This window comes from Falco peregrinus, chromosome 5, assembly GCF_023634155.1.
Source record: "Falco peregrinus isolate bFalPer1 chromosome 5, bFalPer1.pri, whole genome shotgun sequence".
Classification (NCBI taxonomy): Eukaryota; Metazoa; Chordata; class Aves; order Falconiformes; family Falconidae; genus Falco; species Falco peregrinus.
In genome coordinates, this window is record NC_073725.1 from 86,499,681 (window position 1) to 86,518,362 (window position 18,682).

General features: G+C 57.6%; 1 protein-coding gene across 1 annotated transcript in view; it reads right to left on the reverse strand.

Annotated features, from left to right (window-relative positions):
* Positions 1–11,485, reverse strand: part of KCNJ12 (potassium inwardly rectifying channel subfamily J member 12) — a 35,881-nt gene extending 24,396 nt beyond the window's left edge. The window contains exon 1 of the mRNA XM_027779861.2: positions 10,563–11,485. The gene's annotated coding sequence lies outside the window, so the exon portion shown is untranslated. The remainder of the gene's footprint in view (positions 1–10,562) is intronic.
* Positions 11,486–18,682: the final 7,197 nt, after the last annotated feature.

An 18,682-nucleotide genomic window follows, 5' to 3' on the forward strand; every position in this document is an offset into this window, starting at 1 on the left:
CGAGTGCTTCCTTCCTGCTGTGCTCCACGCAGCGCCCCGGCCCTCTGCCTGCCGCCTCCGGCCCCCCGCAGCCCCCACAGCCCCACACAGGGCACAGCTCTTGGGCGAGAGAGATATTTTTTTTTTGGCTCCTTAGAGCATCCTTATTTCAGCAAAGTGGGGCCAGTGCACAAATGCAGAGCTGGAGCCCGGTCCTTTCACCTTCAGCCGCTTTTCACGTTTACCACGAGGTCTGTCCAGTGGTGACATCCCTGCCGTTATCATCTGGAGCGGGCAAGGATGAGCACGGCTCACGGCAGGAGCTGAGCTTTATTAGAAACAGGCATCTGGCTCCAGCCCTCCCTGCAGCCACCGGCCAGGACTTGGGCTCAGGATGGGGCGGCAAGTGAGTGTGAGTGCCCAGGCAGCTGTGGCAGCAGACAAGGAACCTCTGCGAGTCCCCAAAATTTCTCCAGATTTTATCTCCAAATCTGTTATTGGGAAAATAAAGTTATCAGCCTCCTCTGCAGAAGCACATGCTGCCCAGCCAGGGTTGAGCCCAGGCCTCAGAGGATGGTGAACTAGCAGAGCGTGCAGCAAGCTGGAGGATGGAGATAACCCTGGCAGCAACCAGAGCTGATTCCTGCAGTGGAGAAGGAAGAAAAAAAGGCTGAGCTCCCACGGACATTGGGCATGGGAATAATGGGAGAGCTTTGCCGGGACATCAGCGGCAGCTCTGAGCACAGCTTGTGCAAATCTCAGCTCCTCTCCCATCCCTGCTTTGGATGCCTCCTAAAGAAACGTTCCCCCAAAAGGGCAAGTACTCCTGGGTGGAGAAAATACAGGGTTTCTCTGACAAGGCTTATGGTACCTGGAGGATCTACTATGTGCAAAAAAGCAAATAACTGGGGGCTGGGGAGCTTGCATGGAGCTTGGTGTCGGGCAGAGGAGGATTGCTATAAGCGTGAAGGTTTGCCTTGTGCTCAGTGATGCAGGGTGCACTATATAGCCACTGTGGGATGATTTCCCGATCAGAGGGAACACGCAGCACTCCAGCCAGGCTGTCCGGCACCCCTGGACATGGCCCCGCAGCAGCGCCCAGCAGAGAGGCATCACTTTGTGAAAACACATTTCTCACCCCAAATCTCTGTCGGGATGCTGCTTTATGATAACACCTGCCTCATCCCTGCAGAGCTCGGCTGGGGGCAGGGGCTGGAGGCTGGGGAACATCACCGGCTGGGCAGGAACCAAGCACAGCTCTAACGCACAGGCATGTCCACAGCGCGCTGAAAATGCACCCGAGCATCGCCAAAACCCCACTGCTTCCAAAGGCCTCTGAGGAACGGCATTAGCGAGCGTGTGGTATCAGCTCTCCTGAAACAAAGCCATTGTGGTCGGGGCAGGATCCTTATTAATTCTTTCCTCTCTTTAATTTCCATTCTTGCTTGGTTCCCTTTCCAGGGAGGGGTTGGGTAGGGGCCTTGTGGCCACCAGCCTGTGTCCCTGCAGCACAATGCCACTTGGCGTTGTCACCTTGTGACACGGGGATGGGATGGGTGGCTGTATTTGGGGGTCAATGGTGAGCTCGGAGGCACATGAGGGGAAGGGAGGACAGGGCACGGAGCCCTGGGTGGAGGGGAAAGGGGGGGTGGGGAGCACCAAAATAACACCGTGGGGCCATCGGCGGCCAGGCAGCGGGGCAGGGGGAATGCACAGCCGGGGTCCTGGTCCCAGCCACCCTCCAGCTGAGAGAACGGAGACACAAAACTGCCACTTACTGAAACAGCATCGTTCAGTGAAACATCCCAGCTTCTCCCCAGACACGCGCCTTTGGGGATAGACCACCAGGAAGGGGGTGGGACAGGACCCCCTCAGCACACAGGAAAACCCACCCAGCAATCACCTTCCCACCTCCACCAGCAGCATCCACCTCAGCCACCCGTAACCCTCCACCCTTGGGTCCCCCAGTACCCTCATCCCCCCGAACCTTAAAAAGCACTGTTTTCCCCACTATGTCCCGCATCCTTCACCCCTGCAGTCCCCTCTGGGCCTGGCCATGCAGCGCCCATCACCATTGATGCCATTGATGTGTCCCAAGGGATCTGACGCACAGCAGCCCCTACGCAGGGGACAGTGTGTGGACACTATGTGGCCCCAGGGACCCCTGCAATGCCCACTTGCCCGCCGTTACATAAACTGCCTGGAGCTGGGACTGTTCATCTGTGTTGCCTACAGCACTGTGCTCTTCAACTTTATTTGCATAACAAATAATTAATAATAATTAATGACTGGGAGAACGGTGCAGATTGCCAGATTTTGCTAATTAGTGAACAAGCGCCATTGCAAAAGTGAAGGCTGGCGTCATACGGCCCCATCTTCCGCCAAGGGCGGGCTGTGGCTGGGGACACGATGGGGACAGTGGTCCCACAGGACTCAGCCCTTTGGGGGAGGAGGAGGCGGCAGCGTGGGTGGGTGGTGGTGGGACGGGTCAGTGGTGCTCGCAGGGTCTCAGCTGGTGCCCACATGCGGGTGCCTCGATGCAGCCCGCTCCGTGCCCGCACACGTGCCATCACACGGCACCCCACACCCCGCTTTCTCCGCACCCTTATTAGGGCCTGAGACAACACTACTGTAATTGTCTGATGATGGCACGGCTCTGTATAATTAATGGGAAAACTGGCACCAGCTCAATTAGAGAAAAGCCTCTGCTCCGACAGCCCCACAGCTGAATTGTGCTGGGGACAGTCTTCCCCCGAGGCCCCTTGCAGGTGGTACCCCACACCAGGGTGGGGGGCTGAAAGGGACCAGGGAGACCCCCCTGCGTCACCGACACCAGAAACTGGAGGAGCAAGGATGGAGGAGCAGTTCCCCTGTATGGTGACACCTGGGGCACAGCCACTGCCTGGACCTCATCCACCTGCAGCCCTCTGGGGACCTGGGAACACTGTCCCTGAGAGGGAGGGGAAAGGGGAAAAGGGAAAAGGGAAAAAGGGGAAAGAGAAGGAAGGAAAGGAAAGAAGATGAAAGAAGAAAGAAGAAAGAAGAAGAGGAAGAAAGAAGAAAGAAGAAAGAAGAAAGAAGAAAGAAGAAAGAAGAAAGAAGAAGAAGAAGAAAGAAGAAAGACAAAGAGAAAAAGTAAAAGAAAGGAAAAAAAAAGAAAAAAAGAGAGAAAAGAAAAAAATAGGAAAAAATAAAAACAAAAAGGCAAGAAAAAGCAAAAGAGAAAAACGAAAAAGAAAAGAAGGAAAAGGGAAAAAAATTATGAAGATGAAAGGAGAAGGGGTAAAAGGAAAAGAAAGAGGAAAGGAAAGAAGGAAAGGGAGGGGAAAGAAGGAAAGGGAAGGGGGAAGGGGAAGGGGAAAGGAAAAGGAAAGGAAAGGAAAGGAAAGGAAAGGAAAGGAAAGGAAAGGAAAGGAAGGAAAGGAAAGGAAAGGAAAGGAAAGGAAAGGAAAGGAAAGGAAAGGAAAGGAAAGGAAAGGAAGGAAAGGAAAGGAAAGGAAAGGAAAGGAAAGGAAAGGAAAGGAAAGGAAAGGAAAGGAAAGGAAAGGAAAGGAAAAGGGAAAGGAAGGAAAGGAAAGGAAAGGAAAGGAAAGGAAAGGAAAGGAAAGGGAAAGGAAGGGAAGGGAAAGGAAAGGAGAGGGAAAGGGAAAGGGATCAGATTCTCTTATCTTCGAGCTGCTAAGGCACTGACTGCTGTGTCACTTGCGAGGGTACGGGATGTGCGCTGATAGCAGCTGGGTGCTGGGGTGAGCGACGGACAAAGCCCCCAGGCCCAGTTGGCTGGAGCTGGCTCGCGGGGAACAGGCTGCTTTCCTCCCCCAGAGATGAAGCAGAGCAAAGCCCTCTCCCTCCAAGAAACCTCTCAGGTCCCACTCACTTTCCTTAACCCCTGCAGCATCCCGGAGCAGCCCCCTGGGCACCGCTCCCACCGCAGCTCCACACCAGCCCCTCGCTTTACACCACCGTGAGAGCAGAGCTCTGTGTAATTACACTTGCTGGCTCTCCTCTGTAACTGTAATTCCTTTGCTTCGCTGAATTGCTTCCCCTTCAGCACCACACATAATCCATTGCACTGTAATTATACAGGAATTTTAATATCTGATGTAATTTATAAGATGCACTTAATTCATCAGCCCCTTTAAGTACATTGTCATTACAGCCTTCAGCGCGGTAGGAAGGATGACTCGCTGTCAGATGGAGATTAGCTGGCCCCCCTGTGTAACGAGTTGGAGGGTGTTCTCAGCCCAGCCGAGAACCACACTGCCAGATCCGGCTCTGGGGTAGCCAAGGCTGGGGAGTGGGATCCCACTGTGCCATTTGTCCCGGCTCCTCGGTGGGATTAGGCAGTGCCAGGGCTCCCCTGGGCTGCTGCAGAGATGAAGGACAGCACGATCCAGAGTAACGCTCGACCCCCCTTTTCCCAAACATCTGAATCACACAGCAGAGCAGGATTTGGCATTTGGGAAAAGAAGAGCTTGATCCGGCGCTGGCTGCTCAGCCCTGGGGAGGTTTATCCCTGCAGCCTGATCTCTGGGGGTTCCCCAAAGGGCTCCCCAGGGTGGGGGATCCACATCAGGATCCCTCCAAACCCACAAAGAAAGTAGCCGCTACTGAAGGCTTATTTTTCCTGGCATTTGTTTCAGTGGCTCCTTTCCAGCCGTGTCCTAAAAGGGAACCAAAGGCCTTGAGCCTCTCGCAGCGAGCACAATGCAATGATTTTCCCAGCCTGGGCAGGAGGGATGAGCTCACTGGCGTCCTTGGTTCCCCCCGGCTTCAGGGTGCAGGGTCCCTGTGCCGAGCACCGTGGGCACTGGGGCTGGCCGGGGTGCCGGGAGGGCAGCGGGCTCAGCGGCGTGTCCAGGCATGGCTGGGCTCTGTCCCACCGAGTCCCAGGAGAAATGCCAGCTGGGCCTGGGACAAGGGGCAAAGGCGGAGACGGAGGGTGGGGGTCTCAGGGACTCAGTCCCTGTGGGGAGTCCTGGCTTTCACTGGTGGGTGATGTGACATTTTTGCACCAGGATCTTACTCGGGTTTTCCCACAGTGCTGCAGTGATGCCTGCATCGTCCCTGCAGGTGGGTGGTACCCATGGGTGGTGGCATCTGCCCCCACTGAGGTCACCTCAGCACCGGCCATGAGGTGCTCAGCACCTCAACCCAGTGCTGGTGGCACCAGGTGACCCTGCACCCTCGGGGTGGGACAGAGACCCACCAGGTCCCCACAGCGTTGGGTGACCATTGGGACAGAGCCCTCTGCAAGCCATGCCGGAGGGGGAGCTGTGCTGGAGCGGAGCTGTAATGACATTTTGGTTGGAGAGGGACCCCTCCGTAAGAACCACTCCAAGCCTCAGTGCTGCTACCAGCACCCTGAACCCCCCCCCTAGCCCTTGCGCTGCCGGTGGCTGCTGGCACTGGGGGAGCTCCCAGGTGCACCCCCAGCATTTGGCAGCCGTCAGGCACGGTGATGCGCTGGCCCCCCGCCAGACCACGTCCTCGGCGCGATCTGGCCGTCTCTTGCCCAGGGTCCCCTGCTCCAGCACACTGCACCTCCCTGGGAACTCGAGGCTGGGGGCAGGAAGGGTGCTATGGCTGGCCTGCTGTCCCCCCGCCCCGTGTCACCGGGTCATGGTACGTGCAGAGCTGCACCTCCTTGCAAAGATGCTGCACTGGGTGCCAGCGGGGCCCCTGCGCCCCAAGCAGGGACACCGGCTCAAGGGGCCAGAGCTTGGGCTGGACCAGGGCATCTCCAGCCCAGGCGTATGTGAGGGACTGGAATTGTCCCATCTCCTTCTCCCTGTCCAGAGGGACACTGGTACCCTGCTCCCCACAGGAGGTCACCACCTCCTGCCTCAGTTTCCCCATCTGCACAGTGGGGCTATGCTCTCCGAGGAGGGTAGAGGTGGGAGCATGGTTGGAAGAAGATGCCAGCAGGGTCTCTAACCTGAGCCTTTGCTTAGGGCCAGGACAGGGCTCCCTCTGCTCTCCCCCCTCCCCAGCCCCTCCTTCCACAGGGTGCTGCCACCCAGGGGGGGATTTCAGCTCCCAAGGTCACTAGACAGACAGGGCTGGGGACAGGCACCCCAACCCTTGTGCCGTGCCAACCATCCCCTTCAGGTCCTGGCTACCCCCTGGGGCTCCCTCCCCCCTCTCCCAAAAAGCAAATATCCAGGGAGATGGGCTCCGCGCTGCAGCTCTGCGGTGGCACTGGCAGCTGAGCAGAGCAGACTGCAGCACGGCCGTTACGTAAGCCCGAGCTGGGCTCCAGGGATGTAGGACACCAGGGTTATCCCCCAGCCCCCCCGGGGGCTGCCACCCCCAACCCCACCTCAGCCCTGGGGCTCACGGAGCAGGCGGGGGACCCCCCCACCAACTCAGCCCACACTGCAAAGGGTGCAAGGGGGCTTGGGGTGGGCCCTGGGGGTTGCTGTGGCCCTACCATGGGGCACATGGTGGTGGCAGGGGGGCAGCAGGGGGGGACATACGTGTGTAGGAGGGTTGTGTTGCTGTGGGGCAGGGAGTGGGGCGGGTGATGGGGTGGGACGGGGCTGGGAGGCAGTGGGTGCTGCACATCCCACTGAGTCCTTCTGGAGCTCCCAGCCACAACTTTACCAGGGCTCACCCATGCAGGTGAGAGCTCAGAAACGAAGCAGGGTGGTCAGGTTGTGACTCCTGGGTTGTGCCTCCTGTGGGGTGACTCTCAGAGCAGGATGAATGCAGCCGGGACAAAGGATCCTGGACTCTCTCCCAGCCTGCTATGTCTAGATCCCCATCCCCGCATCTCTAGAGGGTCAGCATCCCTGGGGACAAGCCTTCCTGGGGTCAGCATGTCCTGGAGACAGCCTTCCTGGGTCAGCATCCTTGGTATTAGCATCCCTGGGGACAGCTTTCTTGGGGTCAGCATCCCTGGGAACTGCATCCTTGGCTTTAGCATCCCTGGTGCCTCCAGCACAGGCTGGGGAGCCAGGATCAGGACTCCCAGAGCTAAAGGGGAGATCCTTCTCCAGAGGGACAGCCCCAGCATTGCCAGCCCCGCAGCCCTGCGGGGAAGGGGAGAGATGAGAGATGGTGCAGCCGGCATCACCCATCCGCGAGGGACCTGTGCCCTGTGCTGGCAGCAGGAGCAGGCAGGCAGAGCTGGCAGCACCGCGGCTTCCCCAGGACCAAGCCCTACCCTGGCTGAGGGACTGGCAGGGGCCTGGCAGCATCCCCTGCCACGGTGCAGGATGGGGACAGGGATGGGGAGCCCATGGTCCCCCAACCACGTGGCATCTTTCTGGCTTTCTGCCAGGCATAGTCCGGATCTGGCTATTTCTCTTTGGGGTGGGGTGGGGAAAAAAAGCCCAGGCTAAGGCTCCTGGCAATAGGAGACAACAGAACAGGGAATTAATGTTAATTAATTCATAATGACGCTGAGATAGTGATACCAGATGCTTCGAAAGTCCAACGGGGGAATCTGAAAGAGCTTTGAAAAAAACCATCGCCCACCGGCAGTCCTGCCTCACTGCAAGCTGGGAACCAGGGAGTGATCTGGGAACCGGGATCGAGCTGGGATCAAACAATCGAGGTGGGACTGAAAGACTGAGCTAGAACAAGGGAACAAGCCAGGAACAAGGCAGGAACAAGCCAGGAACAGTGAAAGAGGGGCATGTCCCAGTAAGGTGACAGGCCTGCAGTCACCCAGAGCTGTGGGGACCAGCACCAAGACCCCCCCCCCGCGACTTGCTCACCCCAGTCCTCCCTTTCTCCGCCCCACTCCAACTCAGAAGCTGGAGTGGGGGCCGGGGGCAGCAAGGCACCTGCCATGCTCCAGTCCTGGGGGGCACAGGGGCTCTCTGAGCCCCTTAATGCTCCATTTTCCTCTCCTTCCCTCCATTTCGGGAATACTGGGAGCAGGGCAGCTGGACACCGGGACCCACGGGGGTCTGCAGCTGGGATGAAGGGACAGGCTCACGATCTGGGACAGGGACACAGGTCCTTTGCCAGCCAGTGTGCCCATGCTCGGAGGACAATTCCCAGTTCCAGCAGCGAGCCAGCAGCACAAGGAACGGGTGCAAGCTGGGCTGGTTTCTCCCTTCTGATCCCTTGCCCTGTGCTGTCAAACCCAAGCCAGGCTTGGACCTTAGCCAAGGGGCACAGAAGAGCCTAGAAAAGGGACTTGAGCACAGGTGCCACCTCCCCAGGGCTGGGGACCCCGGAGCCAGTGCTGGGTAAGGTACAACCATGAACTCTGCAGAAACCACGGACGAAGCCCTGGGCTCGGAGCCGTTCCCCACCCCGGCCTTCCCGGCCAGCACAGGGGATTGCACTCCCTGCTGCGGTGACACGGCAGCACCCGCACCCCACAGGGGACCCTGAAAACAGGGGCTAAGGGAGGTGGCTGAGGCCACACAGGGCCTGGCAGTGGCGGAGCAGGATGGCACGGCACAGCGGGGCACGGTGCTTGCCATTGCTGCTTACATAAGGTGCCCGCTCCGTGCCACGCACCCGAGCGGCAACTGGGGAGAGGGATGGATCTGTCCCTCCAGCATCCCCTCCAGTGACGGCACTCCCTCTCTTTCTAGTGACAGCATCCTCAGAGCTGCCAGCCATCCTCTTTCCTACCTGCACTGTGGCTGGGTGAGGCTCCCGTGCCCCTCAAGCACATTTACACCCTAAAACCTGGCACCGACAGGGGAGAAAATGCCGGGCTGGCACTGGCCGTGCAGCTCCCCCTGGCAGCTCCTCCAAAGTTTCGCCACGCAGCGGGGAGAGGTTCGCCCTGTGCTGCCACCCCTGCAGCCTGGCTGGCAGGTGGGGAGAGGGGGAGAACCCCCCGGCAGGCTTGCGGCCATGGCCGGAGCATCGGCATCGCGCAGCACCACGGCACCGTGCCGTGCCACCAGGGAACACCGCTGGCTGCTCCCAGGGCACTCACCATGACCCCTGGGCCGTTTCAGGGCTCAGAAAAAAATCCACCTGGACTTCTCAGGTGAAGGAGCTCTTTCGGGTAAAGAGCAGCAGAGGCAATACAGGATTTTGAAGTGTGTCATAGATCAGAGGCGAGAAATGAAGGTGGCCCTTAAGGTGCCTTCCCCAGCAAAGCTGACGCTTTATTAAGCCTATCCGGCACGGATGGGAACGCTTGCTGTTATTCCAGGCCTGAAAGGAGCAGGCAAGGAATTTATTTTTTATTTCTTTTTTTAGTCTTGTTTTCATTATTTTCTGGTGGTTCGTTGCTTTGTGTTCATACAAAGGGAATTTCACCTGCTGTTCAGAACAAAAGGCCCCGGAAAGTTTTTGCAGAGAAGGGGACGAGGGGAAGGAGCTTTACAGAAGCAAAATGAGCTGTCGCAGGGTTTGGGGTTTTTTTGCAGCAAGCTGTGAAACATCCCCAGCTCCTTGGTGCCTGCAGGAGACCCAGCACCGGCACACGAGTCCCCTGTCCCCGGTGGTGTCACCCCCGGGCTGGGGGCAGGGAGGTCTCCCCAGCCTTTATGAGACTGGGGTCATTTGGGGTGCAGAGAGGGCCATGGGAAGGCAGCGGGACTGCTTCCCACCCTTTTCGCACGCAAGGGAAGTCATCACCACGCTTTCTAAGAACAGAAAGAAAAAACCCAGCCCTCATTTACCGACACCACTGCAAAACAGGTGGTTCAAAATCACAAGTGCAGGGGGCAGAAAACCCCCTTGTTCGGGCGATTTTGTGCTCATGGTCCCTGGCAAAACTGTCCAGGAACGAATGCTGCTAAATACACACCATTTTCCCTCTAACACTCATTGCTCTATAATTAAAGAGAGACTTCTAAAAATACAAATAGCCTTGAGCACCCAGAGAAGGCGTGCAGGTGCTGCTAACTGGAGGCACTTTAGTACAGCTCATTTTCTGGACAATTTTACTAGCCTGGCTCGTGCTCAGTGCTGATACTATTACAGTGATGGCAATTATGCTGCTGCTGCTGCTGTCGTTGTCGGCTTGCTTTGCTTTTTTCCCTGCGCTTTGCAGTTTGCCTTCGAAGCACCCCCCCCCACACACACAGAGCTTTGGGGCTCACCCCCGGCGTGCCCCCGGCACAGGCAGGCAGGGCCAGGCAGGCGGCAATAAGAGGGTCACACGATTGTGCATCGCACACACGCGGTGCATCCGCATGTGTGCTCATGCACGGGGGCATAACCCCGCACGGGCATTTCCAAAACCAGCCGGTGTGCAAAAGTTTTGGTTTGAGGAAAGCGAGCTGGCCGGGGGAAGCGAGCAGAGGGGAGGGGGAGCCCAGCGAAGCACCAGTGCTCCCCAAAAGGCAGCAGCAAGCCCTTGCCGCTGGTGGGGGAGGGAGGGGGCCCATGGCATGGGGATGGCGGCCAGCTTTGCAAACCCCCCCCCCCCCAACCTGGCATTTCAGGGGGGCGAGGGGGGGGAACTTCACCTGCGAGGCTGCTGCTGCTGCAAAACTTCAACTTATTTCTCCATTAGGACTGCAATAGGTGGAAGTGATTGACTCACTATGAGACTGCTGTTTTCGCCTCTGACTTGGGATTAAGACAGAGCTGGAGGAGCGGAGGAGCCGTCGCCCCCGGCTCTCTGGCAGGCAGGCGCCCGAGCCGTCACTTACCTCTCACTGCATCCAGCCCCCCCCCCGGCCGTGGGGCTGCGGGTCCTGGAGAGTTAGCTGGTGGGGGGACCCCACATCCACTTGGGTTTCTCCCAGGACCGACGTTTGGCTGCTGCTCTTCTTAGGCACAGACCCAATCCCTCCATTCCAACCACAGGAAAAAAAATATCTTCTTCCAAAAGAAAAAAAAAAAAAATTAAAAAAAAAAGAAAAAGAGGGAGATTAAAAATAAAAAACACCACGTTTTTTTCTTGGTTTGGTTTCCCCCTGACACCCCCTGGAGAAAGAAAAAAAAAAGATAAATCCCAGCGACCAAGAGATCCAGACTCAGGTGAATTTAGCTTCAAACTCCCTCTGCGCTTTCAGAGCCTTCACCCTCAAATGGGCTCTGGAAGATGCTGGGGGACCCATCGTCGCCAAAGTGTCATCAAATATCCTTCGGGCTCAACTCCGCTCCTGCCCAGGAGGGTGGACTTCTTCCCTGCTCGCTGTGTGCTGTGGAGTTGGCAGGGACCTGCCTGGTTCAGCCTCAGCGTGGAGGGTGGGTGGGTTTGGTTGGTTGATGTGGGTTGGTTTTCTTTTTTTTTTTTTTCCTCTCTTTTTTTTTTTTTTTTTCTCTCCGCTATTGGTTTCCTTGCTATCTGATCCTGAGCGAGCGCTGCAGCTCGCCGCTTCCCTGCTTTTTTCCCCCAGCTTCCAGCCTTTTGACAGGGAATGAAACACAGACACCCAGTGAGACAGGCTCCAGCTTCTACAAAGCTCCACTCCCTCCTACCGCCTTTGTCCGCGAACAGCAACTACTCCAACTCTGCCCGTAGACACAAGTGAACCTCTGCATCAGCACTTTCCTAATGGCTGCTTCGCCCGAGTCCTTCGGCCCTTCTTCTTCCTCTCCTCTACCTTGATGGCTTCCGCTTGCTTTTTCTAGCCCGGCCCTGGCTCCAACAGCCCCAGCCGCGATGAAGCAACAACCCTTTCCCGACGGATCCATCTCAGCTCCCCCACCCCGGCTGCTGCGGCCGGGGGGGTTGCAGCCCCGCAGACCATCGCCGGCCTTTCTGGGCGCCTTCCATGAAAAATCGATGGCGGGTGCCGCGTCCCCGGAGGCTTCGCTCCTCTTTCGGCTGGGTTAAGGGGCAGGGGGCTGCGTGTGTCGAGAGGAGCCGGGGGCAGAGGGAGGGCTAAGGAACTGAAGCCACTTCTTTTTATTGCAGGCGGGGATTTTTTAATATTTTTTTTTTAGCAAGATTGACTGGAGTCCAAGTTTATTTCTTGGTGCTGAGCATTATTTTAAGCCGTTTGGGAGTCTTTGGGTGTCTCCAGGTCACTCTGTCCTTATAACAGCCAGGCCTTTTTGGAGAGGGTCAAAGCGAAACCCTGCTCGGGCAGCCTTTCCCCCCTGCGAAGGGGAATGGGTGGCAGGGGGATGCTGCAGTGGGCTCACAACCCCAGCTGGCTGCCAGCCAGAGGGAGATGCAAACCAGCCACCATCTGTAATTTTTGCTAGACTTCCTCCACACTCGGTTGCCTGCGAGATCCCAGGGCTGCTGCCTGCTCCTTTTTTGGAGATTCGCGGGCTTTGTTCAAAAATAAGAAATACAGCCGGGAGACCTCCAGCCTCAACAGCCGCACTCGACACTGCTCAGCTTGGCTGTCACACGGCTGGCAGGTCACGTAAAAACCATAAAACCCCCCAGCACACCAAGAGGCTGTCTTCCCACCTGCCTCATCTCCCTTTTGCATTGCCTCCCGCTCCTTCCCAGCCTTCTCTTTGCTCCTTGTCTCTGGGTTCGGGACCAGCAAACCCTCCTTCTCCTCTTCCCTTCAGCAGCATCCCAGAGCAGTGACTCTTCTTGTCCCCAGCTCCCATCCTCCCCCCGGCACAGTGATGGAGCACTGTGCTTGCCCTCGCTGCACCCAAACACTCCTGAACTCCATCGTCCCATCTCAGGGCGACGCTGGCAGCGCTACCTCCTCTCCCCTCTCCACGACAGCTTGCCCCATCTCACCCCACTGCACCAGCTCCACAAATACTGAATTTTAACCAACACTCTGAAATCCCCAGATGAGAAGCACTGCAGGGCCTTGTTCTGGCCATGGTATATCTAAACCCCAACGGATGCTCAGCTAACAGCGGGGATTTGGGTTTTGCGGATTGGAGGGGACACCAGCTTGCATGCTGGGCGCGGTGATGACAAGCACAACCACCCAGGGGACTGATGGGTGACCATCAGCGTCCTGACCCCAAAACACTGCTCCTTTCTGCTTGTCAGGCAGCCCCTCACACCCTGGCTTGCTCCTCTCCTGCCACCCCACCACATCCATCGCTTGTGGAAAGCTTGCCTAATCCCCCCTGCCCCGGTGTCCAGCCAGCGGTGCCAGCCCTCCACTCCCTCAAGTAATAAATATAATTAACGTGCTGGGCAGCCTGGAAATTGGCTGCAGGGCTGGGGCGGGCAGCTGGCTGTGGGCCAGGGCTGGGCAGGGAGGCACCGCCTGGGATGCAGGGAGCAACTGTGGGGTCCCCAGCCCTCGTCCCCATTCGCCCGCTGCTCCCTGGCGTGGTGCTCTGCCAGGGCTGCCAGCAGCAGTTTCAAGCTGCTGGAGCAGGGTGTTGCTCCAGCAAAGCAGCAAGTGGGAGATGTCTGGGGCTTGTATGCAGGGAAAGATGTGGGCACCCTGGGGGGCTGCAGCTGGGAGGGCAGTCTGGGAGGGCAGGATGGAGCTGGGCAGCCAGAACTGGTGAGACTGGTACTCCCTGCCATGCTGGTGGCTTACCCCTCGCACCCTGGTTTGCTGCGGGAAATGCAAAGAAATAGCCTGGCATTTCCATCCCAGCAAGCCCCAGGGTCCCCCCTGCAGAGGGGTCCCCCCATTTTCGCTGCCAGCTCCGGGCACCACTGCCCTGGATGGGGGGAGCTGTGGGGGAAGGGCATCACCCGCAGCACGCCCACCCCTGGGTGCAGCCCTGGGGCCCTGGCAGGGTCACGGCTGGAGATGGCTTGGATCAGGATCCAGCCTCATCCTGCAGCCAGGCTGGCATCGGCTGCCTCCTTGGGATCCCTCGAAGCGAGGGAAGGAGGGTGAGAGGGTGAAGCGAGGGGTGCACCCAGTGGGGTCTCTGGCAGGTCCCTTCCCAATGCCTGCAGTGCGGCTGCGCAGGGCAGCGAGCAAGTCAGCACAGAGCCATTAGGGCTAATTTAATCAAGACGGATGGCCCAACTGGAGGGCTGCCGCCCATAAATCCCACGCTCACGCTGCATTAGTGTCAGGGCTCCTGGAGGAAGAGGCCGAGGAGGAGGCACAGGGGGAGCGGGGCTGGGGAAACATGCTAAGTCACCCATCCTCCTGATGGCACCGGGATGCTTGGACCCAGTGCCACTACCCAAGCGTGCTCCCCATCCCACAGTGAGCAGCCTGGCCCCGGGGACATGGACAGCCCCTCCAAAAGCCCAACAGCAGGAGACAATGGGGTTTATAGCAACCTGGGTTTGCTCAGCACCAAAAATTGCAGGGTTGTTCACAAATCCCCCATGGCAAGGCTGAGGTTTGCTCCCGTGGAAATCTGCCCTGCTTGCTCCAAGGGGATTTGTTTAGGGAAACAGGGTACTGTGGGAGAAAGGCTTGAAGCCCCACATAGATCACAGTAGAACTGGGACTCCAAAGTACAAGCCAAGAAAGACCCAAAGCCAATGGATGCAGCAGCCATCCCAGAGCCCAGGCAAGACACCCCAAACTCAAGCCATGCCAGCCCACCACTGGGCTGCGGGACATCCCCATGGGGTACACTCCCGGCACCCCGTTCCTTTCCCACCTCTGCTCCTAGGAAGGCCATCATCAGGCTCAGGGTTGCCATCTGATGACCCAAAACAGCCACATCCCCCCATCCCCTGGGCATGGGCAGCAGGAGAAACACGTGCCGCTCCACCACACGAGCCGAGTCAGGAAATAAGCTCTCATCTATCCAAGTTAAAAATAGCCGTTATCTTTGCCATTAACGCGCCTCGCCCCTGACTCTCTGGCCGAGCTGGCTTCTGTCTCGCCGCCTGCCCACCCAACAAGGCCACCATACTCCCGGCTGAAAAAACTGGCCATGGGGAAGGGAGCCGGACGGTTGCCACCATCTGCTCCGGGCGCTGGCATCGCCATCAGCATGGGATGCCGGCTCTGCCAGGCCATGCTGTTGGCCGGCACAGTGGTGCAGAGGGCCAAGTCCTGGTGGGTTTTGGGAAGACAATGGGCCAGGGGATGCGGAGGACGGATGGGAGGACGGCATGGGTTTGTGGGCACTGCTCTCATCCCTGGAGTGCTCAGAGAGGCTACGTGGTCACCCAGCAAGGGAGAAAATAGGGGTGCTGGCCCAATGCAGAAGAACAAATACTTGTGCAATAGGGTTGTGGGGTTACTGGGGTGGTCTCAGCCTGAGAAAGCAGCTGAGAACATCAAGGAGCAGTTGGATGATGGAAAAATGGATGCTCAGACCTGATCTCCATGTCCAGAGCATCCCAAAGCCTACGCCAGCAGCCACTTAGCAGGGAACACGACCAAAATAGCTCAGGGAAGCTGAACTCGGGGCACGAGGAGCGATGAACTGTGGCACTGCCATAGATAGATCTGGAAAAAGGAGAGCACCCATCCCTGTGTACCTCTGGTTTCTGGCGGTGCTTCAGTGTGGTCAGGAGGGAGGGAGGGCAGGGAAGGAGCCGGATTGCCTGCAGGAGGAGCACGGCGGCCAAGGTGAGCATTTGTGGTGCTTTTATGAGACCACACGCAAGGTTCTGGGGCCCAGAAAGTGCTGATGGGGGCAAGAATCGGTCACCGCCATGCAGGGGTGCAGGGCAGCTCTCTGCAGACTGAATGCAAGTGGCACCATGCCCAGCAGGGTCCCGCTCCCCAGGCTCAGAGCCTTTGCATCTGCTCACCCAGGAGAAAAAAGCAAAGGCAGGATTGGGCCTGAGGAACCATCAGTGAGGAGCAACAGTCTGTTCCATGAAAAGCCACAGAGCCCGCAAGCCACTTCTCCCCCAAAATGGCTAGCGTGCGGGGGGGGGGGGGGGGGGGGGGGGGGCAGGATATTTGTATTTCTGCCAGCTGACAAAATGAGATGCCACTTGTAGCCAGTGAAACACCGCAGATTTTGCTAATAAAGGATTGCTCCATCCAGCTTCCAGCTGGATTCCAGCCTCAGCCACACCACGAACACTGGCAGCATCAGCCATCGCATCCTAGCACTGGCATCCTCAAGCCAACCCCGTGCCACGCCACGGGTTCAGGCTCGCTGCAAACTCAAGCACTGCCCCATGGCCGGGACACAGCTCCCACGCTGAGGTTTGCTCCCACCCTTTGCATCCCTGTGTTTGCCGCAGGGACCATGCTGCTGGGAGTGTGCTGTGTCCCTTGGGAGGCTCTAACACATCTCAGGAAATTTTCCTTTTCTATTCAGCTTAATTTCACCCATTAAGGCTTGTTTCAGTAGGGTCCCGAGGGGATATCGCTCCCCAGCATCCTCCTCCGACTCTTCCTCCACTGCTCTCCTCCTCCATGCACACACTGCTCGCCTGGGGGAGGCTGATCCTTGCTTCATCATGAGCAACGCTAGTACAAGCAATCATATCTTCCATAAAACATGACCCTCCACCACCCCAGCTGACAGCATGTACATTTTCCACGCCGTCACAATACCTTTTTTAGGATTTCAAAGGCACTGCCCCTGCCTCACCGCATGCAGAGGCGCCCAGGCCGCGTCTGTTGGACAAGTGCTTGAGACCTCAGCCAGGGCATTGCCCCCTGGCCAGAGGTGGGAGCCTTGCTCCTCATCTGTGGCTGAAAGCAGAAAAAGAGCCAGTTTGGGGAAAACCACGTGCCCTCAGTGTGCCACCACCCCAAAATCAGGCCAGAGACTATGTCACACTGGGATCCTGCCCAGAAAATATAGGACAAAGCAGGAGGCAAGAAGCTTATCTGTTGCTATTGTGACCTGCAGTGTTTGGGGGGAGGATCTAGGGCAGCAGATGGATTTCCTAGGCCTTGTGTGTAAGTCCAGTGCTAGCTCCATGTTCTGGGCCAGCTGGGATGAGCATGGCTTTGGCTTTTTACCATGGGATGCTCCAAAAGAAACATTGAAGGGCAGCTCCCCTGGGCTGCCCATGGTGCTCATTGCACTTGGGAGAAACCATTGATCCCCTTTCTGCTCTCCTCACTCCACCACCCGTGCTCAGCTCCCCTTTCCCCCACCCACAGGGTGGACTATTTTAGGACAGGGCGGAGGAAAGCGTGGCAGCAACCAGCTGACCAATAGCTGCTGGTAGCAGAGCCCAGGCAGGCTGGACACCCCAGGGGTCAGACAGGCACCTCCTTAAGGCAGAGGCTTTCCCAAAGGGCTCGCCGCAGACCAAGAGTCCAACTGGCTTCTTACGTAAACAACCTCAGGGCAGCGCCTCCGAGACCACCAGACCAGGCAGCAGATGCTCAGAGACAAAATCCACCCCATCCTGAGCAGATGTCACCTAATCAGCATGTTGGCTTTTTCCCAAGGCGGTCTTGGGGCACACAGTAAATATCTTATATAAGTACCTCTGGCCTGGGGTCAGATACGGTTCAGCCTTGTTGTACAGTGATGTCCTCCTGGGTAGAGGCACAAGAGGTGGCCCAAGGGCCAGAAGGGGCTTTCCCCAGTGTGGACCTGTTACATGGTTGTAGAACCCTTGGTGACCCACCTCCACAGCTTTGCCAGAGGAGGCTCCAGGAGAAACCCTGGTATACGAAGGGCTGCCCATCCCTAATGGCAAAAAAAAAAAAAAAAAAAAAAAGGACAGAAGAAGGGGTCAAAATGGCAAGTCGCTTCTGCCCCCAAACTATCTGTGCTCCAGGACTTGGTAGCTGGGTACACAGCTGGAGAGAGCATGGAGAGCCCAGCATCCCTCCACTGCAAGGCCAGTCCTTCCAGCGCAGCCACAGCCAGCTGGCTGGACCATAAGTACCTTCCGTGATGGAGACATCACACCAAGCCAGGAGACCTCTGCCAGCACTCAGCTCTCACCACTTGGGCAATTTCAGATGCCAGTCCCCTCTGTTGCAAGTTAGCCCCCAAACTTCTCAGCACGGCCAGAGGCACCTGAGGTCCTTCTTTGTCCCAAGCAACCTCCTGGAGCCCGCTGGAGTTGGGAGGCTGGAGAGGGCCCATGGACAGACACAGCCAGGGGTAAAAGCAGCTGGGCTGGGGTGTCAGCAGGCTGCAGAGGACAACCTGTGAGCATCTACAGCACTTAAAATGTCAGGGCTGGCTTTCCCTCCAGGCTGCTCATTGAGGTGAAAACTGAAACAGGGGCTGCGCTGGCTAATTCCTCCCTCAGTGTCCTCCCTCTGGACTCACATCTCCAGGAGATTTACCGACATGGCTGCACAGGGGGTTTGATCCAAAAAAAAACAAACAAACAAACAAACCAACCCCAAAACCACCAAACCCCTACCAAATAAATGGGCTCAAGCCTCACTACTGCCTTCCCGTGCTAGCACCAGCCTTGGGGGACTTGCCCATCCACGGGACATAACCTTTCTGCCAAAGCAGATCACACAGGAGCACGGCGGGTTCAGACATCAGTAGAAGGATGCTCAGAGGTGTGGGAACAAGGGGCTGAGGGAGCAGGCAGGACACAACCTGTCCCTCTGCCTGCCCCAGGCTCCCTGCTCCTCTTTGACAGGTCACTTAAAGGCTGTAACCACCAACAACCCATAGCTGTCTTACGCAAGGGGCATTTCACACCAGCCCTCGCTGCAAAATAAAGCAGCCCAAGAGTTACTTGTAGTACCCAGGCTCCCTGGGGCAGATCTGGACAAGGAGCAAGGTCAAACTCATCCCTGCAGAAACAGCACCAGCAGCTTCTCCATCAGCGCTGCTGCCCAGGCTGGGCTGGCCGTGCCACCACCATCCCCGGGCTGAGCAGAGAACAGAGTCAGACAGAGAATTCGGGTCTCTGTGGCTGCAGCTAGCAGAGAAGAACGCATCAGCAAATATTTCTGGTCTCCTGTTATTGGCAAGGCCTCTTTGTCCCGTTGCTGCCCGCTCACAGGCGGCTCTCCGGGTTTGGGGAAGGGCACATGGGTCCGTCTGGCAGCCACAG